At 42.7% G+C, this 25280-nt stretch overlaps 1 pseudogene; it reads right to left on the bottom strand.

The window, feature by feature from the left end:
* Window positions 1–12680: 12680 nt before the first annotated feature.
* On the bottom strand, window positions 12681–20936 carry LOC132404281 (extracellular calcium-sensing receptor-like; annotated as a pseudogene).
* Window positions 20937–25280: the final 4344 nt, after the last annotated feature.

Here is a 25280-nt window from a genome sequence, read left to right as displayed (position 1 = left end):
GATTGTTGTTGAACATTGCTACATTTTCAGAAGTATTTTATACACTAAAATATTAGATTAATCATAGAACAGGTTTATAAAAAGGTGAACACAACATCGTGGCATGGAGGAATTGGTTTCTGTTACAAGGTATCGTGTTCCATCTTCAACAGAAAGTGATGGATACGGTTATACTCACTGCAAAAGCCCTTCCGACTACTGACTGAGCACACTTACATAGCCTAACGCAAGGAAATTAATTTATGTCGACTTTGACTCGGGATTTCACCATTGTCGTTATTTCCTGCATTGATCCTTATCCCCACTTTTTTAAATGTCCTATCCTTGCCTCTAAATCTTTCAGATCAAATTAAAGGTCACGGCCACAAATGCTGACTGCTCCGATTCATCAGCATTTTGACTGTCGCTTAAAAGTCCACGTGCAGTGAAGATGCACATGCCTATGGGAAGAGATCATATCGATGGATCCCATGGGTCAGCCCTGGGAAGTACTGAACCCGATCGCAGATTGTACCTTATAGTGAACAGTAACCTGTGTTGCAAGCCAGATAGAGTTCCAACTGAACAAACACGAGGAAATCTGCCGATGCTGGAAATACAAACAACACACACGAAATGCTGGTGGAACACAGCATGTGAGGCAGCATCTATAGGGAGAAGCACTGTCGACGTTTCGTGCCGAGACTTTGCGTCCAGACTAACTGAAGGAGAGATATTAAGAGATTTGAAAGTAGTGGGGGGAGTGGGAATGGGAAATGATAGGAGAAGACCGAAGTGGGTGGGATGAAGCTAAGAGCTGGAAAGGTGATTGGCGAAAGTGATACAGAACTGGAGAAGGGAAAGGATCATGGGACGAGAGGCCTCGGGAGAAAGAAAGGGGCAGGAGGGAGCACCAGAGGGAGATGGAGAACAGGCAGGGTGATGAGCGGAGAGAGAGCGAAAATAAACAAACAAACAAATAACTAAATGTGCAGGGATGGAGTAAGAAAGGGAGGAGGGGCATTAACGGTAGTTAGAGAAGTCAAAGTTCAAGCCATCAGGTTAGAGGCTACCCAGCCGGTAGATAAGTTGTTGTTCCTCCAACCTGAGTGATGATTCATCTTGACAGTAGAGAAGGCCATGGATAGACATATCAGAATGTGAATGGGACGTGGAATTAAAATGAGTGGCCACTGGACGATCCTGCTTTCTCTGGCGGACCGAGCGTAGGTGTTGAACGAAACGGTCTCGCAGTCTGCGTCGGGTCTCACCAATATATAAAAGGCCACACCGGGAGCACCGGACGCAGTATACCACACCAGCCGCCTCACAGGTGAAGTGCGCCTCACCTGGAAGGACTGTCAGGCGCCCTGAATGGTGGTGAGGGAGGAAGTGTAAGGCAGGTGTAGCACTTCTTTCACTGACAAGGATAAGTGCCAGGAGGGAGATCGGTGGGAAGGGATGGCGAGACAAGTGGACAAGGGAATCGTGTAAGGAGCGATCACTGTGGAAAGCAGAAAGGAGGGGTGGATCTACTGTCAAGATCAATCCACACTCCGGCTGAAGAAACAACACCTTATATACTGGCTGGGTAGCCTCCAACCTGATGTCATGAACATTGACTTCTCTAACTTCCGTTAATGCCCTTCCTCCCCTTCTTACCCCTACCCTGACATAGTTAGTTGTTTGTTTTCTCTCTCTCTGTCACTCTGCCCATCACCCTGCCTGTTCTCCATCTCCTTCTGGTGCTCCCTCCTCCTCCTTTATTTCTCCCGAGGCCTCTCCTACCAGACCCTTTCCCTTCTCCAGCTCTGTACCACTTTCGCCAATCACCTTTCCAGCTCTTAGCTTCATCCCAAGCCCTCCGATCTTCTCCTATCATTTTGCATTTCTTCCTCCCAGCCTCTACTTTCAAATATCTTGCTATCTTTCCTTTCAGTTAGTCCTGACGAAGGATCTCGGCCCGAAACGTCGACAGTGCTTCTCCCTATTGATGTTGCCTGGCCAGCTGTGTTCGACCAGCATTTTGTGTGTGTTGTTAGAGTTCCAACTGGAACGTGAGAAGACGGAAAACAGCCGTAGTCAGCAGACGAATTGCATTAAACAGCTCTTTAGTGGAATAAATAATCACCCCGATTCAAATCTTCCTTGACATAATTTATAAACGAGATTAATATTCCGCATATATTTCTTCCACTGAAATAATCGGTATGGATGGCAGTCAGGTCTATGTGTTTCTCTGTACCTCCGTAAATGAAAGAGTACTAATTGAATTTACGAATTTAACAATTCAAAATATCATCATCAAGTAACTATATCCTAGCTTCTATGTTAGCCAGTCAACAAGAACATTATTCATTGGGAAGTATTCTGTGTGATAAAGGCATTTAGTCACCACTCCAGGTTTCTTTCGAAGCAAATCTTAAATTGGTACAATAACTGATAGTCTGATTGGAGACGAGAGAGTGCACATGACACCAGACATTGAGAGCTGATAAGTGGGTGCAACCATGGGCTGAATAAGACAGAGGAGAAAGAGGAGCATTGAATCAAGGTCAGAGTTGGGGAGTGCAGATGGGAAAATTGGAGGTGGAGCATTGGTCGAGTGCGTGGGAGATGAAATGATGGAGAACGCTAAGGTGGGGAATGAATCATGGCGTTGGGTCTTGGATAGATCAGGAGAAATAGAAAAGGGACAGAGAGCGAGCAAATTACTGGGAAGTACATAATTTATTGATAAGTATTCCTGTTGTAGAGAAGGTAAGTAGAGGTTAGTAGGCCAGTTTACATCGGCGGATCAGAGTTGGAGAGGACAAGCAACGTTAGATTCCTTAATATTATTTTTTGTCGGAGGAACAGAATGGCCCAGGTCGTAATGATAAGGAAACCACGCTAGGACCTCTGTTTCCTTAGCTGTTTGCAAAAAAAAAAATGGCATGACGTCTAAAACTTTGACAAACCTCTGTGGATATTTAGCTCACAGTATACTGACTGATGTATAACTGCCTGGTGTGGATAAGCACCTGTGCCCTTGAACATAAAGTTCTACAAATGTAGTGGACATGCTCCAGTCCATCACGGTTTAGCCCTCCCCACTAAAGAGCACACAGGCATAAAACACCTGTCAATGAAAGGTGCATCCATCATCAAGGATTTCCACCACACGGGACATGCTCGCTTATTGCGGCTGCTATCAGAAAGAAAATAAAGGTTCCTCACAATTCATACTCCCAGGTACAAGAAGAGTTACTACCTGTCAGCCATCATGCACTTGGACCGAAGGGGTAGCTTCAGATAACTCATTTGTCCCATTAATAAAGTATTCCCATGACCTATGGACTCATTTTCAATGATTCCTCCTCTCACATTTTTCATAGTTATTGTTATATTATTATTATTATTATTATTATTATTATTATTACTACTACTAATACTACTACTACTACTACTACTACTACTACTACTGCTGCTATTGTTATCGGTAGTAGAGTAGCAGTATTCATTTTGGTTTTGCATACTTTGCTGTCTTTTGCACAATGGTTGAACATTCAAGCTTGTGCACTCTTTCATCGATTCTGTTTTGGGCATTTTTACACAGCTTTCTTGCATTTGCTCGCAAGGAAATGAATGTTAGGGTTGTACAAGATGAAAGATATATACTTTGATAACAAAACAAATTTGAACTTTGATTTTAAACTTTTTGCATATTGAAGTCAGGGAAATGAAAGGACACTAACAGGTGAGGGGGCGAAGTAGGTGCAGACCATACTGTCTATGGAAGTCACTGGGTATCTGATGGATGGCAGCGAATATTTTCTTTGCTGAGATGGAGCTGCCGAGAGCAAGAAAAGGGAAAGCATTGTTAGATATCGCACGTAGAATTAGCAGGCGCAGTTGAAGTTGGTAGCGAAATTATGTTTAGAACAGGCACAGGAAAGGACACTGTGTTGCCTTTAAGGCATTTGTTTAGTTTATTATATTTTCGCTTTAGTAATTGGCTTGTAATTATTTTTTAGTTAAAGTTAAGGTTGTTTAAAGTAAATTCGGGGTCTATGATATATCGTGGTATGTGATGACGTCACTTCCGGTTCCGCTGCGTCTTGAGGAAAAATACCGCTTTGGAGAAACGAGAAGGAGGGGGTTGTGTGTGCAGGATCAGCGCGAGAAATGTTTTCTTTCTGCGCACTAGAAGCATCAGAGAAGCAACGCCGTAAGTTCATCGATATATTGAAGTAAAAATGTTAACGCTGATTCTGTTAAAAGTAATGAAGATTGATAGTTTATGTTCTTTGTTATTTAAAGAGTTGCGGATAGTTTGTGTTGATGTAATTAAAGCTAATCGATGGCGTAGATAGATTCTGACTGTATGTTGCACTTTAATGTAATATAGTTGTTGTCGTTTTACTTTCGCAAGTATTTATGATGTAAATGTGATGCCAAGAAGGAAACAAATACTGTATATATTTTGTATTGTTTTATCAACAGTTTTCACCATACGTTAATGTGGAAGAGTGAACAGTAAACGGTTAATCTTAATAGGATCGCGGCTCATTGACTCGGTTTATACTGCGTGTTTAGTTCAGAGTTTTTTTACACCTGTCCGAGAACACTACAGTGAAAAGGCGGCATTACCGGGTGTCTCAAGTGCTACGATGGCATCACGATCCAGCATCAAGTCGTTGCCATCCAGTGCCAGGAGCAGTAGGGCATCAACAAATAAGTCTGCCCATGCATGTGCTAAAGCAGAAGCCGCTAAGGTCCGAGCGACATATGCTAAACAGGAAGCAAAACTGAAAATGGAAGCGGCTGCCAGAGAAGCCGAAACCCAGTTGGAAAAGGTAAGTCAGAGACAGAGTTAGAAGTGCTGACGCTAGACCGAGAAGTCGAAGCTGCCAGGGTGGAAGCAGAGATATTTGAAAGTGCTGAAGAAATGCATGTTCTGGAAGAAGTAAAATCTACCTCAGAAAGGACCAGATTGGAACGCAAAAGCGACTGCATCCAGTCTCAAATGAACTTGAAGATTTGTTCTTCCTCTCCATAAGTCCTACCTCATGAGGTGTCTCAGAGAGGTCCAATTGCATCACATCCATCCGAGGAAGACAATTTATCCTTGCAGCTCCATGACGAATTCAAGAATGAAAGGACTGATGACAAATACTTCTCGACACCAAACTTAACTGCTTTGGCGAGAGAAGGGGCAAAGACTGAATTCTGAACCGCAACTCCCAGAACAAATGTACATCCTCGGTCATATACTCGTCGACATATTCCCCCAGCCAGCATGCCACTTGCAGTTGAACCCATGGCACAGTATTTAGTACGACGAGATCTCGTCAGTTCAGGACTACACCAGTTTGACGATTAGCCTGAAAATTACCGAGCATGGTACTCCTCATTCTGCAGCGCTATCCAAGGAGTCCAGCTCGGGGCAACCCAAGAGTTGAATCTTATGACAAAATGGCTGGGAAAAGAATCATGCAAACAGGTGAGCGCATACGTTCAGTGCACATCAGCAACCCCAAGCTAGCCTTACGCAAAGCATGGGAGAGACTTCGGGAGTGTTCTGTGGCCCCTGAACTTATTGAAACGGCTCTATTTCGACATCTGGAAAATTTTCCTAAGGTGTCAGCCAAGGACCACACTAAGTTAAGAGAGCTCAGAGATCTACTCATGGAGATTGAATGCGCTAAATAAGATGGCTATTTTACTGGCCTGTCATACCTAGATATTTCATACGGGATTAGACCAATCGTGGTCAAACTTCCATTTGGGCTGCAGGAAAGGTGGGTCTCTGTTGGCTCAGAATACAGGGAGGAGAACGATGGCCGATTTCCTCCCTTTCAGTATTTCACTAGGTTTGGGGGCAAGGAGGCGAAAAAGCGAAACGACCGTAGCTTCATCTGTCAAGATAGCAGTACAATTCGCATCAAGCCAGAAAAGTCCACTTCGAATAATTGTAACATCAATAAACCTGTCTCAATGCGTAAAACCGAAGTCTATACAACTAACAATGACCCGAGCAAGAATTGTCCATTGCACAACAATCCCCACCCCCTCAAAAATGTAGAACGTTTGGGGAAAAGACCCCTTGAAGAGAGGATGGCCCTTCTGAAGGAGAAAAAATATGTTTTAAATATTTACCTACCTCTACCTCTCACCTTGCTAGAGATTGTACGATCCCCCTGAAGTGCTCGGAATGCATTAGCACTAGTCACAACGGGGCCATGCATCCCGGCTCGTTACCGCAAACCGACAAAGCACCTTCACCCTCACAACAGGACTGCGGGGAGGGAGAGGCTCACTCCAGAACAACTGTTGTCAGCTCGAGCTGGACAGAAGTTTGCGGTCAAGGTTAGTCACGCCGTTCTTGTTCAAAGATCTGCCTCACTAAGGTATACCCTAAGGGAGAAAAAGACAATGCCATTAAAGCATATATAATTATGTACGACCAGAGCAGTCTCTCACTAGATAGACCAGTGTTCTTTGACTTGTTCAACATTGAGAGTAATCGGTTCCCATACTACCTTAGAACCTGCTCAGGCAGCGTGGAAACTTATGGAAGGAAGGTAGAAGGCTTCCAGCTCGAGTACCTGGATGGTAAAGTTGTCATCTGTTTCCCTCCCCTCTTAGAGTGTAGTGAAATTTGATAAACCGCACTGAGATCCCGACGCCAAGTGCAGTGCTACACCAACCGCATCTCCACCACATTGCCAAGCACATCCTAGAACTGGGCCAAAAGCAGAGATACTCCTACTATTAGGAAGATATGTTCTCCAGGTGCACAAGGTCAGGCAGCAGGTCAATGGACCACACGACGCCCCCTTTGCCCAACGCCTGGATCTGGGCTGGGTGGTGATAGGAGAGGTGTGTCTTGGCAATGTACACAAACCGACAGTTTACACACTCAAGACCAATGTGCTAGAGAGTGGCCGCCATTCAATTTTTCAACCCTGCACAAGTTTCATGTGTATCAAGCAAGCACGACAATGCTTTAACAAATGTAAAGTAACCGACAAGACGTTGGGGCAGTCAGTCTTCTCTCAAACTGAGCATGATAATAAACTTGCTCCATCAGCACAAGACGCCATCTTCTAAAAGTAATGGATACCAAGGTCTTCAGAGAGGAAGCAAATAACTGGGTTGACGCACTACATTTCAGAGAACCACGCCAGCGCTTGCCAAACAACAAAGAGCAGGCAGTCAAGCGGTTCACGTCCTTGCAAAAAACCCTGAAAAGGAACCGTGAGATGCAGCAACAATACATAGCACTTATGGAGAACATCTTCGGTAATGGACATGCTGAAGTAGCTCCGCCACCGAGAGAAGGCGAGGAGTGCTGGAACCTCCCAACGTTTGGGGTTTACCACCCACATAAGACCAATCAGATCAGGATGGTCTTTGACTCCAGTGCTCAGTGCGCTGGTATCTCCCTTAATGACGTGCTCCTCACAGGCCCCGACCTGAACAATACCCTTCACGGGGTCCTGCTGTGCTTCCGGAAGGAGAAGGTCGCAATCATAGCGGACATCCAGCAGATGTTCCATTCCTTCTTAGTACAGGAGGACCATCGCAATTTCCTCCGTTTGTTATGGCACAAAAGCAATTACATTAACAAGGAAGTCATTGAGTACCGGATGAAAGTCCACGTTTTCGGCAATTGTCCATCACCGGCCGTGGCCATCTATGGGCTGCGAAGAGCCATCAGAGAGGGCGCACAGGAGCACGGCAATGACACCGTTAAGTTTGTAGAAAGGCACTTCTATGTCGATGACGGCTTGATATCGCAACAGAAAGAAGACGAAGCAATCGATCTGCTCCGACGTACACAAGCCTCACTTGCTGAGTCAAACCTCCGCTTGCATAAGTTCGCATCAAATTGTCAGGCAGTAGTGAAGGCCTTTCCACACGATAACTGTGCTCCGGCTATCAAAGACCTAGATCTAGATGGAGAAACCATACCCACACAAAGGAGTTTGGGCATCCTTTGAGAGATTACGACTGACACATTCACGTTCTCCGTACCGACCGTAGTCAAGCCATTCACCCGCCGTGGAGTTCTCTCCACTGTCAACAGTGTTTTCGATCCCTTGGGTCTACTGGCGCCAGTTACGATCCAGGGAAGAGTCCTTCTCTGAGAACTTACCTCTGAGCTCTCCGACTGGGATACTCCCCTACCAGAAGACAAGCTAAGCAAATGGGAGGCGTGGAGAGATTCACTTCAAGACCTAAAACAGCTTCTTATCCGACTTAGGTAAACTGCGACCTCACCCACCGAGGCAGCGCACAGGGAATTGTGTGTTTTTTCGGATGCGTCTATCAAGGCCATCGGTGCTGTGGCTTACTTGAAAGCAGTCGGGAAAGGGCGGTCAAGTTGAAGTAGGATTTGTAACTGGGAAGGCGAAACTCACTTCAGAGTCCGAGCAAACAATTGCAAGGCTTGAACTGTGTGCAGCTGTCCTGGCTGTGGAAATGGCGGATCATATCCAGGACGAGCTAGACCTAGTGCTGGACGACATCAAGTTCTATACAGACAGCAAAGTAGTGCTTGGTTATTTTTATAATGAATCAAAACGTTTCTACGTGTACGTTCATAATAGAGTTCAACCTATCCGCTTGTCATCAAAGCCTGAACAATGGCATTATGTACGTACAGAGGATAATCCTGCAGATAATGCATCGAGATCCTTACCTGCATCCCGTCTGGCGCAGAGTTCCTGATTCACCGGAACCCCCTTTTGGTATCAGCCATCAACAGAAAAAAACTCAGATGAGCGAGACATTTGAGCTGATCGAACCCGAAAGAGACTCAGAAATTCGGCTGCAAATACAAACAGGACTCACCTACCTCGAAGAATCAATACTTACTAACGAACGCTTTCAGCGTTTTCCACTTCGAATTATTTAGTGAGAGGACTTGCGTTCATCATTCAATGGCCAGAATCACTGCCACACTCCCTAGTAGAGATGGACATGTCAGGAAGGTTGAGTTGAAAACTTCTGACCAAGGTGATGTGAAAACCTACCAAAGGCCAGTTGCAGAAGTCATTCTGCTTCTACCTAAGGACTGATTTAGAGACTGAAGTTTTGTATCATGTTCATAGTGACCTTACAAAGGTCAAGCTGGGAGTGTGTTGCCTTTAAGACATTTGTTTAGTTTATTATATTTTCGTTTCAGTAATTCATTTGTAATTATTTTTTTTAGTTAAATTTAAGGTTGTTTAAAGTACATTCGTTGTCTGTGATAAATCGCGGCAAGCGATGACGTCACACCCGGTTTCGCCGCGTCCTGTGGAAAAATACTGGTTTGTGGAAATGGGAAGGAGGGGGTTGTGTGTGCCGGATCAGCGCGAGAAAAGTTTTCTTTCTACGCACAAGAAACATCAGAGAAGTAACGCCGTAAGTTCATAAGATAATCGATATGTTGAAGTAAAAATGTTAACGCTGATTCTGTTAAAAGTAATGACGGTTGATAGTTTATGTTCTTTGTTATTCAAAGAGTTTCGAAAAGTTTGTGTTGATATCTTTGAAGGCAGTCGATGGCGTAGGTAGATTCTGACTGTATGTTGTACTGTAATGTAATATAGTTGTTGTCGTTTTATTTTTGCAAGTATTTATGATGTAAATGTAATGCCAAGAAGGAAACAAATACTGTACGTATTTTGTATTGTTTTATCTACAGTTTTCACCATACGTTAATATGGAAGAGTGAACAGTAAACGGTTAACCTTACTGGGATCGCGCCTCATTGACTCCGTTTATACTGCGTGTTTAGTTCAGAGTTTTTTACACCTGTGCGAGAACACTACAACCACCAATCTTCTTGTCAATGAAAAAGGGTGTTCGCCGCCCGAGTAGAATTGAGATATGGATTTCTCTACGTCATGAAGGAAACGACAGACATATCTGAGATTTATGCAAGTTGATATGAGATTTCCGTAGATCCGGCCTGTTGTTGAGTATCATTTTCTAAGGGCAAGTTCTGCCAGATGGAGAAGAGCATTGGTAGAGGTGAGCTGGTTTCGTCTGTCTTCTAGATGGAAGCAGAGAGCTATTGGTACTTTGTGATGGAGAAGTATAAGGGCAGTGGACGTCCTTTCTGACGTAAAATGACATGGGGCTGGGGAATTGAAATTTGTTAAAGAAGTTGTGGTCAGACCTGGTTAAAAGTTCAACGTAAATTCATTTTCAGAAGTATTTACATGGCATCATATAAGACAATAAGTTATAGGAGCAGAATAAAGTCATTCAGTCCATTGAGCACGCTCATCCATTCTATCACGTCGAAAACAGATCTCACTCGAAGAGTCACATCTGCCTTCCGGTCATATACTTTGATGCCCTGACCAACGAGTAAACTATAAATCTCTGCTTTCAATATACCCATCGACTTGGTCTCCATCGCAGTCCTTGACATATCATCTTCAATTCACTACTCTCTGGCAAAAATATCATCCTTAACACTTTTCTAAAAGGTTGCCCGTCCACCTTGAAGTTGTGCCCTTTGGTTCTGAATACCCCCACTATAGGAAACATTCTCTCTTGTATACTACAGGAAGATACATTTTCTTGCATGCATTTACAGGAGAATTGAAATATATAATATAATTAATGAAAAGCCATACATAAACAATGGCTGACAATATCCATATAAGTTTTTCAAAGTTTGAAATGGCCTGCTGACTCTATGTATACCTTTAGAATTGAAAGGGGCTGTTACGCCTTACTTGTGATACCCTGCATGTCCTAGGACAAATCCTCTAATATGTTAACACCATGAAATTTACTGATACCAAGTCCCGGATATGGGTGTAAAAGGACTATATATGGGCGTGAAAACGATTGCAAGAAGAGTTGAATGGAGCAGAATCAGGTAGGACATGCCTCTACGGGGATAGTCTTGCAGGGTAAGACTTAAAATTAGGCATTGCGAGAGGAAGGGTGCCTTGATGAGGAACAATCAGGTCGGAGGCTATGGAGACGACAGGCACAGAAGTGATGCGATCTGCATTCATACGGGACAAACTGGCCGGAATTTTGAGGATGGCGTCGAAATCCATGGTAGGAAATGCTATCCAAGACCTCTAGCTTATCTTTGTATGGAATAGATAAGCCCTGCAGACTACAATATGTTTGCTCTGGTCTGCAGGGTTAATGGTGCCTTCGGAGTTTGTGTGTGGCGAGCAGTGCGTTCAGGGTTGGTAGTGCTAGAAAACATTAGGGCCGAGAGTGAAGTAATTTAATTTTGAAGAAATATTCATTCACATGGTTGATGAGTCTGCTGCTCATGCCAAACATGATTTATCAAGGGACGGTTTGGAACTGCCTGATTGTGTGGCTAAGAATGACTTTTCTATTCTTCTTACTTCAGCGGCATTTTCCATGTGTTGTTCAGATATTTGTATAGAATCCTTCGGCTCTGGACCAGTTCCTAACACCGTCTTTTACCAGTTCGGCGCTTTCTCTACTTCACAAAGTATCAATTCGCAAATACTGCAAATTGCACTTTAGAGACAGTTAATGAACAGACAGTTTGTGTGCGTGCACGGGGGGGAAGGCGGGGGGGGGGTGAGGCGCAGTGTCATATATTTGTCAGCTTTGCTCAATCCTAAAATATTATTTCTCTTAAACAAATACGTTCAAATTTTAAGTTGGTGTGTGTTCGACTTAGCATTGTAATCAACTGTTGAAAAAGATGATTGAAGTTTCTCTGAGTAGCAATGAATAAATACTTTCTTAGAGCAATTGAACAGATTATCACAATACAATAGTAACTGATGATCGTGTTAAAAGATCCGAATCTTGAATTCAAAATGTGCTTTTATGCGCCATTAAAGGCAACTATTAATTTAACTGTCATTTCCCCGAAATAATCATCCCGTTCTGACTCTCTCGGGAACCTAAGTCAAATTTGAAAATCGTTTTATTATATCATTTCTGCCGAAACATTGAAAGTTTCTTTTTGCGTTTCAAGCTGAATTTCTCCTGTATTTTGCTGCGCTATCATGGCAGTCTCCTAATTTTTATCTGTTGAATGCTGAGCTTTTCATTCTTTTCGAAGTCATAGATATTTTAGTATAATCTACAGATTTTAGCTCTGCTGTCTTGCCACAAATGGGGAGCGTTATTCCTGACTTTTGACAGAACGAACAGCTGATTGTTATACATACCCGTGTATTTCTTTCCTGTACAATAGTAAATCCGAAATATTTTGTAAAATGCTGTTTGGTAAGCATCTATCACCTTTCAGACGATACATTACATTCTCAATATTTGATGCAAGGATCCATTAACCAAAAAAAAACAGAAGGCTCCTTTTAAATCGGATCGAGTTAAAACATATTTATTGTACAGCGACATCATCGGTTCATTCAAAGTACATCATTAATGCTTCCCAAATACAATCCTTAATGGCCGTAACTTCGTTTAAGGAGAACAAAGTAACTAAAAAGGACAACATTTATATCCAAAGTGTTCTTTATCGAAACGTGTACCTCACAGCCTCCTGATACACAACTTTATTGATGACCTGCCTTGCAGCTTTTTATGTTACTTTTACGCTTTATTCTGCGTTATTGCTGTGTTATCTTGTCCTTTTTCAGTGATATGATAATTATGAACAGAATGCAAGATAAGCTTTTCCACTATAACTAGATACTCGTGACAATAATAATCCAAAATAAATACTATTTAATGTTTTTTTTTTACGAAGAAACTTTCCCCATCAAATATTTCTTTGAATTTCTCTCTGGCCTCAGCAATATGATGTAACATTTAGGTGCAAAGATACAGAAGAGTAACCCAAAGCTGGAAACCAAAATGGCAAATACTTCCACCGCCACAGCCAATTTCCCGGGAGAACTGATATAAGCTGGAATGAAAGACATCCACACAGAGCAGAAAATTATCATGCTAAATGTAATGTATTTAGCCTCGTTGAAATTATCCGGCAAACTTCGTGGCAGAAAGGCAACGGCAAAGCAAACCAATGACAGGAAGCCATTGTAACCCAGGACACAGTAAAATGCTACTTCTGATCCCACATTACATTCTAGAAGGATCACTTCATTCGAATATGTCATGTTTTTGACAGGGAGGGGTGGGGACTTTATGAGCCAGACGATACATATTAAAGCCTGCAGCAGAGTAAGAAGAAACACAGCCAGACGTTGTTGGGGGGGGAAGAAACCACTTGGCCACATTATTGCCGGGTAGTTTTGCCTGAAACACCATCACCACAGCAACTGTCTTGCCCAAAACACAGGAGACACAAAGGACAAAAGTAACACCAAACATAGTGTGGCGTAGCATACAGGACCATGGCGACGGCTCCCCAATGAATGTGATTGAACAGAGGAAGCTAAAGCTCAACGCGAGGAGAAGAAGGTAACTGAGCTCCGAATTGTTTGCCTTTACGATCGGAGTGTCTCTGTGGATCAAGAATATACAGCCTATCGTGGCAGAGATGTAACTTCCGATTAGCGCCAGCGTGTTCAAAACGATCCCCATCACGTCGGCAAAGGACAGAAAGTCAACCTCCTTTTGTATGCATTGGTCCTGCCTGTGGTTCGACCAGGAATCGCTCGGGCACATCTTGCACACAATTGAGTCTTTAAAGAAGAAAGCGAAAGTTGATGTAATAAGTGGACCAGCGACGCCTGTTAATACTTTAACAATGAAGTTGTTATTACTCCATACCTGTGGCGTTGCTGATCGCTCCTTCGGCACACGGGATGCAATCAAAGCAACAAATAGGTTGTCCTTGGCGAGCAGCTTTTCTTGTTCCGGGGAAACAGCAGTTGGAACAAACTGCCCGAGGGACCTCGTCGCACAGAACGTTAGCGTGTAAGATTATTTTTCAAAGAAATATCACTAGGTTGGAGAAAGCAAACTTGAGGGCATAACATTAAGCTGATACGGGAATTAAATCTGTGTATAAGAAAAACGGATGGGCAACTTTTTCCAGAGGGAACGATGGGTATATGGAACAGTCTTCCGTTGTAAGTGGTTGAGACAGTCAGATAAACGATATTTAATAGGCGCTTCGATAGGTTTGTTATGAGGATTTAATTCGTGGGTTGCGGGTCAAATGATAAGCGAATTGAATCATCTTTCATCTCGGTCGATGCTGTCTGACTTTAGAACACAAAAATTCTCTGTCCCACTTGGACTTTGATAGTGGTATCCAGCGAAATCTGTAACACGCACTTGGTCTTTTTTCCGCAAGTAATTCAGGTGAATTATGAATTCGTAACAGTATCACTGTGAATAGTGAATGCCGTTGAAAATACATAGCTGATAATAGGACGTTCTGAAACCCCAGCGAAAGGTAAATATAGATGTATATGTAGAGAAAGAGTACCTGTGACTGTGTCTGTGTGTGTGCATGAGAGAGACAGGCGAACAGACACCAGACGGAAAGAGTGAACCAGTTCTGCCCTTCTTAAAACAAAGATGTTAAGATAGACATTTGAATATAATATTGTTAATGGAACTCGTTCCTTTCGTCAATAACTCGAGACCGCCTTTAATGATGCAGTTAATTTACTTCAGCTACAATATTACTATATTACAGAGAGAAAGTTGTCTCTTAAATTTCAAAATAATTTCTTAATAGTACTGTATACCCCCATTTTCATGCATTACCTCTCTGCGACCACCAGTCCAAACAATCGATCCCTCATTAATCATGACTTGTTCAGCAGAAGGCGCAGATCCGTCATAACGTCCAACTATCAAAACATTGGCATTCCCCTCGCTATTCACCTGCCAGTTCACAATGTCGTACATAGCCACCGAATCCCCGTTTTTGTCGAAATTTACCCTTTCCCCGATCTTCGTTGTGAAATTTAGCGACTGCATGTAATGCAAAACCTACCAGAGGAAAGTACAGACGATGGAATATGACATCGGTCACCCAAAAGTTTGCATAAACAAACAAACAGATATAAAGGGTACTGCCTTCGAATCACTTGCACAGCCTTACCAACCTGCCACGGCCGAAAATTCGAAATGGTTGCACAAGTCTGATTGACAAATGGACCTTCGCCGCTTTTACACGAAAACATTTTATGAAGTGCGTGAGCAATAGCATAAGTCGCCTCGTATACTTTGTTGGTCACTCTCAGCTGAGATGTGTCCATGTAGGTATTAGTCACAGTATTTAGGCTCTCCGTTCCTGTACACTCATAAGGCTGAGAGGTGGCTGTTGTGTTCCTCGTGATGACATCTATTCTTTTCAAGCTACAGCCGAAGGTATTTTCCCAAAATTCTTCAATTAAAATATTACCGGGCTAGGCAGACGGACGAAGACGTGTTAAGAATTCTTTGAATCCCGGAATATTAACTTTACGTATGGCAACCCCGATAGCACCAGTTACGAATCTTTTGTTCTCCTCTGGAGACAGAAGCGAAGTGCTGATCCATGCCTCACTGCCCACTCATTGGATGCCAGAAATGTTTTGTCGAACAATTTCTTTCAATAAACTGACCATATCCGCATTACTGAGAAAAGCCACCACAACTTTTGTGGATGCTGTCCGAATAACACGTGTAACATGAAGTAACCATTCTCTCGGATACCTCCTGTGGAAAGATTCAGAGAAGGCAATGCAAACCCCAAGCTGCTGAACCATCTCAGTGAGAATCTGCATCCCAAAGTTGCCATAATCGTCGTCGCTTCTGACCGTTCCAATCCAAGTCCATCTAAAACGCTTGACAAGTTGAGCCAGCGCTTTAGTAAGAAAGTAATCGCTTGGTATCGTTCGAAAGAAGGAAGGGAATTCTCGCCGGTTGCTGAGGCAGGAACATGTGGAGAAATAGCTAACCTGGTTAGAAAACATAATAGAATTAGAACAATAGTGAAATTATTTTGTGCTCTGTGATAAAATAACCATTCGAAAACAACTCCCGACATGCCCTATCCGATACAATCAATGTCTTAGTGTCGGACGGGGCAGCAACAGGCCTTTCGGCTCTGCTCCTCCTTTACCAGCCCATTAAGCTGGTGCCATATAATTACATTTGACGCACGTCCATTTAAACCTTTTCTGTCTAAGTGCTTCGAAATGTTTGTAATGTATCTGTCTCAACTATTACTTCTGTGAGTTCCATCCAACTCCCCTCTGCGCTCTGCGTGAAAAAAATGACCCCCCGTGATTCTGTTAGACATTTTCCTTTTCATGTTAAACCGATTACCTGTATTCCTTAATTTCGTCACATCTAGTAAACATATGTTTTGAATTCGTCTCATGTATCAGATCAGGACGGAAACATAGCCAATAATCGGGCAAACAGACCGATAATCTGTGGGGATGCTTCCGGTAAATAACAATCATTTTCATATCAATATTGCCAGCATTTTCTTTTTTATAAGTTACAAATTTCTAATATTAACAACACTCGGGTTTCTGATTTAACTTCTTTCTCCAAAATGAGAGAATGCCGAATTCTTTCAAACATCCTCTTAACTCCACCGTTGACCAGCGTCCTGACAACTTTACTGCATGAAACAGCTGATAGCAGATAAATATCAAATGCTCGTCTTCTCCAAGAAGATCAAGACTTTGTCGTGGTTTGGAGTCTTGAATGGCTCAGTAACCTAGGGAGCTTTGTTGGCTGGAGTCAGGGCTTTATACCCTGGCTCTTGGTAGTCACGCATGCCAAAAGCTCAAAGAGTAGAGGCTAGACAGAGTGCACGACCGAATCTCCAGGTCCGGTGTTGAGCTCAGGGCTAATAAACATATAACCATTTAACCTTATAACAATTACAGCACGGAAACAGGGCATTTCCGCCCTTCTAGTCCGTGCCGACGCTTACACTCACCTAGTCCCATCGGCCCGCACTCAGCCCATAACCCTCCATTCCTTTCCTGTCCATATACCTATCAAATATTACTTTAAGTGACAATACCGAAACTGCCTCTACCACTTCTACTGGAAGCTCATACCACACAGCTACCACTCTCCGAGTAAAGAAATTCCCCCTCGTGTTACCCTTACACTATTGCCCCCAAACTCTCAAATTATGTCCTCTTGTTTGAATCTCCCCTAATCTCAATGGAAAAAGCTTATCCACGTCAACTCGATCTATTCCTCTCATTATTTTATATACCTCTATCAAGTCCACCCTCAACCTTCGATGCTCCAAAGAATAAATACCTAACTTGTTTAACATTTCCCTGTTACTTAGGTGCTGAAACCCAGTTAACGTTCTAGTAAATCTTCTCTGTATCCTCGCTATTTTGTTGATAACCTCAAATGATCAAACAAAACTATTACAGAAACAACTATGCAAAATCTTTCTGTATCTGTGGAAAACGGTAGTCCTGAGTCTCCACCCAATAAGTGTGTGGGGGATAGTTGAGAAAACCGAGAGGAAGCCACATGGACACAGAAGAAAACCCTGATATCCGCTGCGACCCAGACCAAAATTGCAAAAGGAGAGACAGATGTGGGAGTCCTTGTTTGCTGCTCTAAACGCTAGTGGAGTTACTAGCTGTAAGTAAACAGGTAATGCCGCAGAATTTGAGCAATACACACTAAGTGCTGGAGGTAGTCGGCAGGCAGGACAGCAACTGCAGAAAATAGTAAATAGTCGATGTTTCGTGTCAACACCAAGAAGGTGAGAAGCTAAAGAAGGTTTGGAAGGGGAGGAAGAAGTACAAGATGATAGGGGTGACATGTGAAACCGGAAAGGGGGCGGTGTGAAGTAAAGAATTGGGATGTTGATTGGTGAATGACATAAAGGGCTGAAGAAAGGGAGGGATCAGACAGGAGAGCCGAGATGAGAACTAGAGGGAGTGCCACGTAAGGAGATAAGATGACAGACAGAAACAGGAATGCGAATGGTCAAGGTGGAGGCGCGATTAACGGAAGTTCAATAAATCGATGATTCAAGGACGAGACGACACAGATGGAATATATGGTGTTGTTCTTCCAACCTGAGTGTTGGCTTATCACGGCAGGAGTGAAGGCCATGGACTGACATATCGAAATGAGAATGGGAATTGAAATGGGTAGCCACCGGGATTTTTTTTTCTGGCGGACAGCCTCGTAGGCGTTCGTCGAAGTAGTCTACAAATAAACGTCGGGTCTCGCCGATATTATGGGGACCACACCGGGAGAACTGAATGTAGTACACGACCTTAAGAGAATCACAGGTGAAGTGTCGCCTCACCTAGATGGACTGTTTGGGGTCCCGAATAATTGTGACGGGGGAGATGTAGGGGCAGGTATGGCACTTGCTGCGCTTGCAAATATAAGTACCAGGAAGGACATCACTGAGGAGGGACGATGAACAACGTAGTCGTGACATGAACGATCACTGTGGAATGTGGACAGTTCGGGGTGAGTGAGGGGAAGATGTGCCTGGTGATGGCTGGTTCCAGTTCACTTTTATTTTTTCAGTTGCTCCTTCTCTAGGTTTCACCAGCACCTACCACATTGTACTTCTTCCACCTCTCCCAGTATCTCTTCCAGTATCTGCAGGTTTACTCGTCATCGTCAATAATTTGTGTTCAGTTTATGCCGCTGATCTGAGGCTGTGCGCATGTGATTATGCTGAAAGTAAGGTTTTTTTTTCACTACACCTACGCACATCTGCATACTTGTACAGATAACAAATACGTTTAATTTAGAGGAGTGAATGTTTCTGAGGAAGATCAGTTTTACCTGGCTGCTGTCTGAGGTCATAGCCATAGAGTCGTAAAGTACCACAACACAGATACGGGATACAAGGTTCATCTAGACCGTGCCGAAATGTTAGTAATCCTGGACCTATCGACCCACACTTCAGTCTTATAGTCTGTCTGTCAATCACCTGAGTAAATGAGAAAGTCAAAAAGATCAGTTCAATATTGCTCCATCTCTTTCGGCTCTCTGCAACGATAATGAAACTAATCTTCATGAAGATCAGTTTTTTTTTTCCGTACAGTTCTGTTTTGGTGCTTGTGATTCTCCTTAACTTTGTTTGCTGAGGCAAATTTCTGCTTTCTATTAGCCCTCCTGGATTCCATCTGAAGCATTCCTTTGCATTCATTCCTTGCTGACAATACCTGCTCTATAATTCCTTAGACCAGAAAACCAGACAAACATAAGACTGTCATAGGAGAAGAATTACACATTTAGACCATCGCGTAGTCTCTGCCATTCATTCCTGGCTGATCCTTTCTCCCCCCCCCCCCCCCGTCCCACACGGCACCACCATCGGAAACATCCTTTCACCATCTACTCCGTCAGCGCTTAACAACATTCGCAAGGTTTCAATGAGATCTCAACTCATCCTACTAAATATGGGCGAGTACGAATCAAAACTCAAACGACCTTCCTGATAAGTTAACCATTAAATTCCCAGTATCACCCATGTGAAATTCCTCTGAACCCCTTAAACTCCAGCGATTCTTTCCTGAGATGATGAGCCTAAAACTGTTCACTATACTCAAGGTGAGGACTTACCACTGCCTTTTAAAGCCTCAAAACCACAGCCTTCTCCTGTATTTTAAACCTCTTAAAATGACTGCTAACCTTGCAGTTTCCGTTTCCTTCCCCACCATCGACCCCACCTGCAAATTAACCTTTGGTCTGTTCTGCACAAGGGCTCCCAAGTTTCTTTTCATCACAGACTTTTATTTTTTCTCCCTTTTTAGGGAATAGTCTCCACATTTATTTCTACTAACAAAGTCCATGGCCATAGAAGTGGCATATGAAATACAACGCTGGAAAATGCATGGTCATGAACCTTCGTAGTAGAAATAAGTGAGCAGACTATTTTCTAAACGGGGAGAAAATCCAGGAATCTGAGATGCAGAGGGACTTCTCCTTGTGCAGAATAGCCTGAAGGTTAACTTGCACGTTGAGTAGGTAGTAAGGAAAGCAAATGTCATGATAGCATACATTTCAAGAGATCCAGAATGCAAAGCAAGGCTGTGATGCGGCGACTTTATAAGTCACTGATGAGGCCTCTCCTTGAGTAGTGTGAACAATTTTGCACCCCTCATCTTAGAAAAGGGTCAAGGGGAAGTTCAGAAGGATGAATCCAGGAATAAAAGTATTAACATAGCAGGAACGTTTGATGTCTCTGAGTGTGTCCTCGCTAGAATTCAGACGGATGACGGGTAATTTATTGAATCATTTCGTATGTTGAAATTCTAGACAGAATAGATGTGGAAAGGATGCCTTCTATGGTGGGAGAGTCTAGGACAAGGAGGCGCAGCCTCAGGATAGAGGAACGCATTTCAAAACAGAGATGCGTAGAAATCTCCTCAGCCAAAGAGTGGTGAATTTGTAGAGGTTGCTGCCACATGCAGGAGTAGAAGCATTTGTGGCGGCCAGGTCAATGAAAGTACTTAAGGCGGAGATTGATAAGTTCTTGATTGGACTTGACATCAAAGTTTACAGGGAGAAGGCCGGAAACTGTCCTTGAGGAGGAGCTTAAAAAACGGATCGCACATGATTGAATGGTAGAGTAGACTAGATGGGCCAGATCACCTAATTCTGCTCCTATGTCTTATGGTCACATTATCTCCTTCTGCAACAATACTTTGAACTGTCCACTGAAGAAACCGGCTCCAACAGAAACGTCGACTGACTAACTGATTTACTCTAACATCTCCTTTCTCAGACTAGTTATGACTGCTTCGATGCGCCCCGTTTCGCTGCCTTACACTTGATTTGCATATCAGAATGTGAAAGGGCAACCTTACCATGGGGACTTTGAAAGGACTGATTGACGCCGCCACTGCCAGAGACTCCGATGAGCCCGCGTCTCCCACGATGGCGGGAACCAGTGATTGCCGGGTACAGGCGTTTTTTTGGTATGTTGGGTCCTGTCCGTTGACCATTTCGAATGTCGCTCTCACTGAAAAGCGAGCCAGTCTGCATGAATCATAAATCCTGTAGCCCAGTGTTATATTTGGAAGTAGAATGGGGCTCTTGTTTATCTCCTCAATCGCAAATATCATTGCCTGTGCGAGGCGGAATAATCGAAATGCTAATCTGTAAGAATGAGATGCTTTGTAAATTAGTAAAGTAGTGGATTATTGTATTTTTTCTCAAATGTGCTTTGGTACTTTCTTTTGTATGCCATTCATACACATCAATATATTATTGTTCATTGAAGTAGAACAAGAGAAAACTTTAACAGGTTTCACAGAATAAAGCATGTTATTGAGAAAGTGCAGTAAACGTCGATAATAAGGCTAAAGAACATAACAAGGCAGATTCTGAGGTTCAGAAACCATCTTTTCGTATGAGGTGTTTATTGACTAGTTTTATAACAGCGGGATGTTAGCCGTCCTTGAGCTTATGGATACAACACATATAGACCTATCTGTCTTCTGACTTTTTGGAGAAAGAAGAGCAAATGTCTGCGAAAGATTGGGGAAAACTCAATAACTATAAACTAAAGGTCCTCTGAAGCCAAACGAAGAAGCGATTCATTAATTTATTAAAAGCGAACATTCTCCGTCGTCCAACCTGCACCACGGAAAGTATAAAGCTCGTTTGCTTTAATTCAGCAATGTTCAGCACTTTCTGTCTCTTATTTCTTCACTTTATCATCACAATAAGGACACCGAGCTCCAGTAGTAAACGTGAGATTCCATGAAAACAAAACGCAAGTAACATACATATGCCATTTCGTCCATCGAGTATGCTCCTCCATTTCACCATGGTTGATCTATTTTCGCTCTCAGCACGAATCTCTCGCCTTCTCTCCGTATCCTTTCATGCCCTGACTAATCAAGAAACCATCAACATTTGCCTTAAACATACCCAGTGAAGTGGGCATTCACAGCCGGCTATGGCACCTAATTCCACGTATTCACTACCTTCTGGCAAATGAAATTCCTCCTCAACTTCGTTCTAAAAGGATGCCTGTCTTCTCTGAAGCTGTCTCCTCTTGTCTGAGAGTCCCCCACCATAGGAAACATCTTCTCTACAGACCCTTTATCGAGGCGTTTCACCATTCAATAGGTTTAGATGAATTAGCGACTTCTTCTGCATTGTTGTGAGTGCAGGTCCAGAGCATTCAACCGCTTTTCATATGGCATATCTTTCAATCCCGGAATCAGTTTGGAGAATGTCCGTTGAAACCTCTCCAATATCAGCACATCCTTTCTTAGGCAAAGTGCCAAAACGGTTCACAATACTGCAAGTCTGGCTTCATAAACCATGAATAACAAATACTTGCTTTTACATTCCATTCTTCTGAAAATGAATGGTAACATCGCATTTGCCTTCCTTACCATCGACTAAACCTGCAAATTAAACTTTAGAGAATCCTGCAGGAAGACTTCCAAATTCCTTGTAACTGGGATCTTTTTAAAATTATACTACCATTGAAAAATTATCTACACTTTTAATTCTACGGTCTAATTTCATGACCATACATTTCCCAACACTGCATTCCATCAGTCGTATCTTTGCGCATTCTCCTAATCTGTCAAAGTGTTTCTGTAGCTTCTCTACTTCTTAAGAATTATCTGCCCCGCTATCGGTCTTTGTATTGTCCGCAATACTGGCCACAAAACTATCAATTTCTTCCTCTTGATATATAACGAAAAATGAAGCAGTCCCAACACAGACTGCTTTGGAAAAACTCTGGTCACCGGCAGCCAGACACAATCTAATGGAGAATTTAGCCTAGAAAATTCTGTTACATCAACGATAGTCGATTTATGTTCTTACAAATGCGATATACAAATAAATACTGCATTATAATTTTGGAGATATGATCCCCAGCAAGAAACAGCTACACAGACATAAATTGAAAGCGATTCTACCGCGCAAATATTCTAGCACCCAGGAACCACATTCCTGTCCCTAGTTAACAAATTGAACAACAGTCCAGAAAAATGCTGAACAATTCCCTACAGTTAAGGCAGCATCTGCGGAAAGAGGATGCTGGCTAATGTTTCAGGACAAAGATACATTATTCGAACAGGAAAAGACAAAACAAAACAAAAAAAAACTTTTGTTAATGCCACAATGGAAGTGATAAACCCGTCACTTGGCGCATTAAACTGACCTTTCATTTTTCACAGCTCTCGCCCTGGTTTTAAATGAAAAATCCGATTGTTCTATACGAGAATGCAGGTCAAAAATTCCGCCGATGTCGATATCTCCTTCCTTCGATAAACTAACGAAATAAGTAATTTCTCTGCGTTTACATATTTGATTGCCAGTAGACAGTGTAACAGCTAACAGTAAACCCCAGATCACCATATAGCTCATATTTGCTTTCGTGTTTACTCTTGCTGACAAAGGACCATGCAGTTTTATATTGGAGCGCAAGCTTGTGCGAGCAATATTGCTTCACCTGATTAAGGATATGACTCTCAGGAGGGACTACATTGGCACGTTAATCTTATTGTGGTTAAAGAAATTCAATTAACTGCATCACGCTGTAAGAAACTAAGGAGACATGTATCCCGCATTGTTGACTCTGTTGGAATAAGTGAAAGAGCCAGTTGTGTACAGCTCACAGCTGGTGTTCATAAGGATCATAATAACTCCATCTCTTGGTTAAACTTTTGCACTGCGCAGCGGTCTGTATAACTTTATGTTAAAAACATTGATCCCAGTTATATGCAACCTTTTTGAACCAGTTTTTTGAACCAGTTAAGTACGCAGAATAACCTTGCTAGGAGTAACCTCTTATTGCACAGGAATTCACTAGATAGCACAATAGTGGAGAGAAATTGTAGAGAAATCACTTTAGTTTCTAGCTATAGATTAAATAGGAAAATAATAAACAAAAAATGAGTTGTTTCCACAGAGCTTTAACACACCATGCATTACAAAAATCTGAATACTGAGCAGTTATCGGCCTTTGTTGACTCCACTATTAACTCTGTCACTATTCCCACTCATCCCTACTCGTTTCTCTTTCATACCACATCACCTGGATACATCTGCATATCATTCCCTCCTCTAACCTACATCCAATTACCTCTTCCCAGACTCTACCACACAAACAACTCATTCTTCTGAAATCTGGCTATGAATCTGTCCACGACTGGATCCCTTTACATATCTGCCACTAACCTCTTAAATTGGAACATTTAAAAATTGGAACAGCTATATTAGAAGAGACCTCCGTGATTAAGACGGCAGAACAGTGCGACATGCAGCAAGAATATTGCTGTATCATTGCATTTCAAAAGTAGGCAAGATGGCAGAATACTCTTTGACACCAATCATCAATCACTCTCACCCCAATTTACATCTGTCATTTTTAAAGATGAGTCAAAGAAAGAATCCTGTCTGAATGCAACACAAGCTGACATTGCAAGTGCGCTGCACGTAACAATAAAACATTTCAGGAAGTTGTGAATACACCTAATTCCGCAATAGCTGCATGGAGTCAGACCTGAAAGCGCAGGACTCCAGGGATAAGGATAACAAAGCGGTGGTTGCGGAAAGCAGAGGTGCGGCTGCGGGATAGATTCGAGTCGATGGACTGGGTCATGATGACGGGCTCATCAGAGGATCTGAACGAATGTGTTATAGTTGTCTGATACATTATAAAGACTGCGGTTAGCGAGTTTCTCGCAATACAATCATTCTTATTCTGCCCCAATCAGCAGGCCAAGATTTCCGTAATCTCTAAGGCCAGATTAGTGGCGTTCAAGTTTGGCGAGGAATTTAAATACAGTAGTTCCTTGTATGACTTCCAAAAAGCCAAATCACGAGCAATTCCATGTCGAAACATGAATCGTTGAAGGATGCTCACCAGCTGTGGCAGGGATTCAACTTTATCACATCCTACAAAGCAAAAAAAAACGATATAGGTAACAACAAAGTTTAGCTCCCAGGCGGACTCCACGTCTTTCTTCCATGTTTTGAAGATTAAAACGAGCAACATATTTTATGCTCGTTTCTACTATCAACACATGGAGGAATATTCAGGAATTCCTCCGGCTGCAAGTATTCTTTTAGGGCGTATGCAGTACGATGATGCCGATGTTTTTAGATATTTTGCTCATGGAAGAAGAATTGAAAATTCTGGTGCATTTCCTTGAAAGAATACAGTCTGATTTTTTACATTCATCTGAAAAAGCTGTTTTAGATTGTTACTTAAGGAAAAATAGGACAGGTCCAAGACATTCCAACACTCCCACGCAGCTGCATAGAGCTCATAACAATTGCACTTACTTCCACTGTAATCAAGTGCTTTGCGAATTTGTCTCTGAGTAGAACATACACGTGCCTGTAGAACGTCCTGGACCCGCTGTCATTTGCCTTCCAACACTATAGGTCATAATTGACATATTTTCACTGCTTCTGCGCTGCTTTGGATCACC

This window comes from Hypanus sabinus, chromosome 2, assembly GCF_030144855.1.
Source record: "Hypanus sabinus isolate sHypSab1 chromosome 2, sHypSab1.hap1, whole genome shotgun sequence".
NCBI lineage: Eukaryota > Metazoa > Chordata > Chondrichthyes > Myliobatiformes > Dasyatidae > Hypanus > Hypanus sabinus.
Note: the sequence above shows the minus strand (reverse complement) of the source record. Positions and strands in the feature narration are given on the sequence as shown.